We start from the raw sequence: 6,132 nt of genomic DNA, 5'->3' as shown, positions 1-6,132 counted from the left end.
TGTCAAGGAAGGTGGTCAAAAGGTACAAACTTCCAGTTATAAAATAAATGAGTCCTGGGATGTAATGTACAGCATGGCGACTATAATTAATAATACTTAATTACATAGTTGAAAGTTGCAAAGAGAAATCTTTTTAAAAAATGTTAGGGAAGTTTTTAACTTTAAAAGGGAATATAAGTTAAGTTCATGTATGCTAATGTACTTAATTATCATGCTGCTGAAGTCATGTGTTAAATGTGCTACTAGGGATCTGGCACATTTACTGTCTTTAGGTTGATTTTCCCACAGAAAAGGAACATTTCACACCTGAGTTCTCTGAAGAAAACATGCACTTTCCTTAGCATATATTATTTTTAAGCTATCCCCTTGGGCTGCTATTACTTAAACACTGAATCATCTAAATAGTATAAGACTAAGAAAGTAGGGGATTTTAAAAGCCATAAATTTAAAATTCATGAATATCTAAAACCATGATTTTGCATTGTCTACTTCTTCTTTAGTCTACAGAGAATTTTATGGTTTTCTTCTTTCCTCCTTCCCTCTTTCTATCCCACCCTCCCTTCCTCTTAATTGGAGGGACATACCTGGGGAAAGTTTCCATTTTATTGTTCTGTGTAAGTCTGGTGGGGAATTCCTCCCTATTCCTATGAATGGCTGGAAGTGTATATTACCACGTCCTTGGATCTGATGATTAGAAGATTATATATACCCTTAAGTAAATATCTTCCCTCTAAGCCTCAGTTTTGTTTTTTACTCTCTAGAATAAAAATACACATGCAGAGATTGCATTTATAGGACTGGACCAGAAATATCAGAGGCACGAGGGAGAGCATGTGGTATGGTAGACAATGAGAGAATGGGCTCTGGAGTCAGAGACCTGGATTTACTAGTGACCTATTTGGGTTCAGAAGGGAAAATTTTAGCAAGTGAATGACTTTGATTAAGGCAAAATCCAATTTAGAAATAGAATTACTAGAAGTTAGAGTTGCTCAGCAATGCTTGAAATGCTTTATTATTATTTAAATTGAATGACATTTCTTAATGAAGCTTATTTTCATCAACATATATACTACTATTAGATTAATCTTGTTTACAAAAAGAAATTGTCTTCTACTGAATGGTTTTTGTAAGTTGAGGCATTAATTCCTAAAAAGAAAATCCTAACCAAGAGGTGCCACTCCACCTAGTGACAATTCCATAAATTACAGTTATTAGGCTTAAATAGAATTCCCAATTTGAGAGACTCATCATATGCAAAGTATTTTTTTTCCCTGTATAAATAAAACCCAGCTCCCGTCACTGTAAAGCTTACCTCCTGGTAGAATATCCAGTAAATTACCACGGGAATTCACAGCCTGATTCACAGTGCTTAAGAATGCTTGAATTTCTTATATTATTCACATTCTTAGGTACTATCAGGTTAAGTAAGATTTTCTAACTCACAGAAATAAATGTTGATACAAAACTCTTCTCACATATAATTTATATACATAATATACAAGATTGAAAGCCATTCTTGAGATCCTTTTTTATTTTTCCTGGAAATCTTTCCTCCCTGTACTCTCCACAAGTGGATTTTGGGGTGCTTTTACTATGCAACTGCTGGCGTGCTAGAAAGATTTTTGAACATAAAAACCAGAAAGTTGGTGTTGTAGCTGCAACTCTGTCCTTTAACAACTCTGTCATCAATGACACTACTACGCAACTCTTTGTTGCCCAACTGATTCCCTCACAGGTGTATAATTCAACATTTGATTAATGCCAGCACTCCACTTCTGGCCAGTGCCCACCATATCATGCAGAACTACCTATAAACCAGGTTTGAATTCTTTCTCTTTGGTACTAGGGAACCTCCATGAGGTCACAGATGTGGGCTGAAGGAAATGTAAACAGTGCACTAAATTCTCTAAGGGTGAGCTCATGCAATTGACTTGTCCAACCGGAGTCCAAACTTGTATGTACCACTTCCACTGGACAGTGGCATGCTGCTGTGCGTGCCTAACCTGCAGGGGGCAAGGGAAACGACCCCAGGGAACAGAACCGAGAGCAGCATTTCCAGTTGTCCAGTTTGCATAAAGATATGGCTGGAAAGACAGGCTAATGGGTTGACTGGAGGATTAGAGACTTGAAAACAAAGACAAAAAAACATGGGAACGAGACGCTTCAGGATAGTATGTGATCGGACATCTCAGAATAGGCCGAAAGTGCAAGGATACCTGTGTCCTGTATGAAAGCTCATCCCAGTCCTCGTCTTCGGGGAAGGTCAGGGGTGGGGAACGTGCAGCCTGCGGGCTGTAGAAGGCCCTCTGAATCATTTGGTCTGGCCCTGCCGAGGCGTTAGGGGTGACTGAATTAAATATCTGACCAAGTATAGCAGGCTAATTTTTAAGTTGATAATTTTGTATGGCCCTTGAATGAGGTTATAAATATACAAATGGCCCTTGGCAGAAAAAAGGTTCCCCACCCCTGCTCTAAGTGGACAGCATAGCCTACACTGTGGTTGTTAGTTAGCCTCTTTCCCCAGCCACCCCAGTCCTTGCCCAATTATGCTACATTCTGGGAAAATTCCCTCAGCTTCTTTCTGTTTTTCAGTCTTTAGTAGTATCCACTCTGCTATTCAACCATCAATTAAGCATAAGAAATCTCTTCTTAAGGCGGGGAGGGGAGTGATGGGGGAGTGTCAATCGGGGGGAAAAGGAGACATATGTAAGACTTTAAACAATAAAAAAAAAATTTTAAACAAATCTCTACTTTTTTTTTTTTTTACAACTCTACTTTTAATTTCTAAGATCTATCTTTGTTATAGCAACCTGTTGTTGTTGTAATAGATGCAATTCCCTCAACAGTCTCTCAGGGAATATTACTTAAAAAGTTTCTTTTGCTTATTTTATTCCCTAGGGGTTCATTCTTGTTTGCTGGATTTGGTGGTGTTAAGCACCCCTCAAATGTTTAACCTTTTGTACTCGGATGTCGAGTGTGACTTGACATGGTTAGCATTAGAATAAAGGAATCGAGAAAAAAGCAAGGGAGTGCAAAGGGTTAATGCTTGGGTGTCTGTTTTTTTTTTTTTTAGCATTAGAATAAAGGAATCGAGAAAAAAGCAAGGGAGTGCAAAGGGTTAATGCTTGGGTGTCTGTTTTTTTCATTTATGAATTCCATGTTTCCCTGACAGTGAATTAAGTTCTAATTAGGGTGTCTTTCACCAGCAGGAGGAAAGTGTACTAAATTTAGGGCCCTTCCCAGTCAAAATTCTTTCTAATGAGGTCTGAGCTCTTGTCTTTAGCCAAAGATCAGTGCCACAATCAGCTGCCCCTTTAATTTTTTTTCTATATTTTATTGATTTTTTACAGAGAGGAAGGGAGAGGGATAGAAAGTTAGAAACATCGATGAGAGAGAAACATCGATCAGCTGCCTCCTGCACACCCCCCACTGGGGATGTGCCCGAAACCAAGGTACATGCCCTTGACCGGAATTGAACCTGGGACCCTTGAGTCCACAGGCTGATGCTCTATCCACCGAGCCAAACTGGCTATGGCCCCTTTAATTTTTTAAAATTCTGATACTCTTAGTGGATATGACATTATTTCAGGTTCTATTCTGTTTCTCCTTCCAACTCTTACACTTCTACTCTTTCTGCTGAGCCTCAACTCCAAGAAAGGGAGAAGGGCTTAGCTGTTTCCAACTCATTCTTTATATGGCTTCCCCATGATCTCCTACTCGCTGGATTTGTCCTAAATTAAAATATCTCTCGAATTATTCTTACCTCTTTAGTTTTCTCCTGTCCTGATCTGGGTTTTCTTGTCCTTGTTTCTCTAACAACTTAATCCAATTAGTTTTCCATCTTTTAAAAAGTTCCTCCACATTTGTTCATTAATGGCACCCTTCAGGGTGGCATACTTCAGGATTTACTCTTCTAATAAAATATATGAACTGTTTCATGCACACAATGAAGTATAGATTCTAATACCATAAACACCTATGTGCCTACCACCCAGGTTGAGAAAGAATATATCACAAGTAGCATCTGAGTGTTCTGTGTATGCCTCCCTGATCTCATTTGCCTCTCTTCTCTGATTGAAGGGATTTGGGACAGGCAGAGAAGTAGATGGACATGATCAGTTTACTAAATTCAAGCCAATCACCACTGAATTAAAAAATTCAAAACCAAGATAGAAAAGTGTTTGAGAGGGCAGTTCTAGCTTGATTACTCATTGCTGTAAATCCTAATCCTCTACTGTCTTAAGGTGTATATTATGCATGGCCAACATGTTACTTCCCTGCATGCAAATTATAATAAAAATTTTAAACTCTAATGTGGCTAAGTTCTGTCTCTACTTCTAGTAAATCTTAAACTTAAGATCATCACTCATTTTTCTGCTTTTCTTGGTAAGTGTTCAAAAAAAAGATCATTAATATCCTATCCTATATAATAAAACGATAATATGCAAATTGACCCTAACAGCAGAATGACCGGAACAACTGGTCGCTATGATGCGCACTGACCACCAGGGGGCAGATGCTCAATGCAGGAGCTGCCCCCTGGTAGTCAGTGCACTCCCACCAGGGGAGCTCTGCTCAGCCACAAGCAGGGCTGATGGCTGCAAAGTGCAGCAGTGGTGGCAGGAGCCTCTCCTGCCTCCTCAGCAGTGCTAAGGTTGCCCAACTGATGGCTTAGGCCCGCTCCACACAGAAAGCAGGCCTAAGCCATCAGCCGGACATCCCCTGAGGGCTCCCAGGCTGACAGAGGGAGCTCTGACTGCCAGGTTAAGCCCAATCCCCTGGGGAGCAGGCCTAAGCTGGCAGGTGGACATCCCCCAAGGAGTCCTGGACGGTGAGAGGGTGCAGGCCAGCTGAGGGACCCCCCTCCCGAGTGCACGAATTTTCATGCACTGGGCCTATAGTTTTTCTATAATAATAGAGATCTTTATGCATCATCTCAGACAATGTTTATTATTCAGAGCTAAAGTTAAATTTCTCTTTGAAGTCAACTTATTTTATAATATTAAAAGATTATCTCTAGCAATAAAGTTTTCAAAATCAGGCAGGTGTTGAAATGCATGGGAGCTTTGATGCTACAGATAAAGGATTAGGCTCTATGTTCATTAATTTAAGAAATTAATTTTTATGGTCTCAAAAAAGCACTATGAGACCTACACTGTATACATAAATTCCAGTCTACTGTAGTAAGGATATGAACACATATGCATCATCCTCGGTAGAATATAACAGAAGACTTCAGGTAAGGGCATGTTTTGGGAATGCAGCCTTGAGGAATGCCCAGTTCCTCACAGCTAAAACACCTGGTTGGTAATGATAGTATTCTACCTGACCAAGATGAGATCCTGACAAGTCAAGAAAAGCCCTTTAAGTGGGGCTTATCTTTTTACCTCCAACCACATTACCTTGAAATTCTAGCACTGTTCAACTGTACGGCTGCAAAAACTTTTTTATGCCAACAGCATCTTTTTCCTACAATGTCCACACATTATATGTTAGTAACTGGGTATCTTCAAACTCTGTAATGATAACCAGCCTAGGTCTCGGAAGGACTGACCTGGCCTTACCCCAATATGATCCAATATATAATTGTAGTTAGTACGCAGCTCTTTCACCCTGCTCAGCATCTGTCTCTTCACCTTAATTTTCCTATGGGAAACTTCTTTCTTTTACTCTAGGCTGTCTTACTGGGACTGTCAAAGTCCCTGAAGCCATGGGGTAGGCGCATGATCCCAAGTTGGGAAAAGAGACTGGGAGGAATTCGATTTATGAGCACGGGCCAAAGATAGAAAATACAGAAGCTGAGATATTTTGATGGCAGGGCGCTGTAAGGATTATCTCTTAGTTTGTATAACCTAGATGCCTAAGGTTATCTGGTTTTTATTTTTAGGGCTGTTGGTCCAGCTTTTTCCTAGATTTTCTGAGCTGTCCTCTGTCCTGCTGATAAATGCTGTTTTGCTTAGGATCGCTCTAGTGAGTTCCTACTGTTTGCCATCAAAGAAGCCTACCTGACCCATTCATTAATGTCATTGTAAGCTGTTCCCTTCGATAGGAAAGCTATGGCCTTTAACATCTTAATATACTTACTGTAAATTATATGAGATTTTAAAACTAAGCACTAATATTCGTATCAAG

Source organism: Eptesicus fuscus, chromosome 7 (assembly GCF_027574615.1).
Source record: "Eptesicus fuscus isolate TK198812 chromosome 7, DD_ASM_mEF_20220401, whole genome shotgun sequence".
Lineage (NCBI taxonomy): Eukaryota > Metazoa > Chordata > Mammalia > Chiroptera > Vespertilionidae > Eptesicus > Eptesicus fuscus.
The sequence above is the reverse complement of the archived record's forward strand: the minus strand, read 5'-3'. Positions refer to the sequence as shown.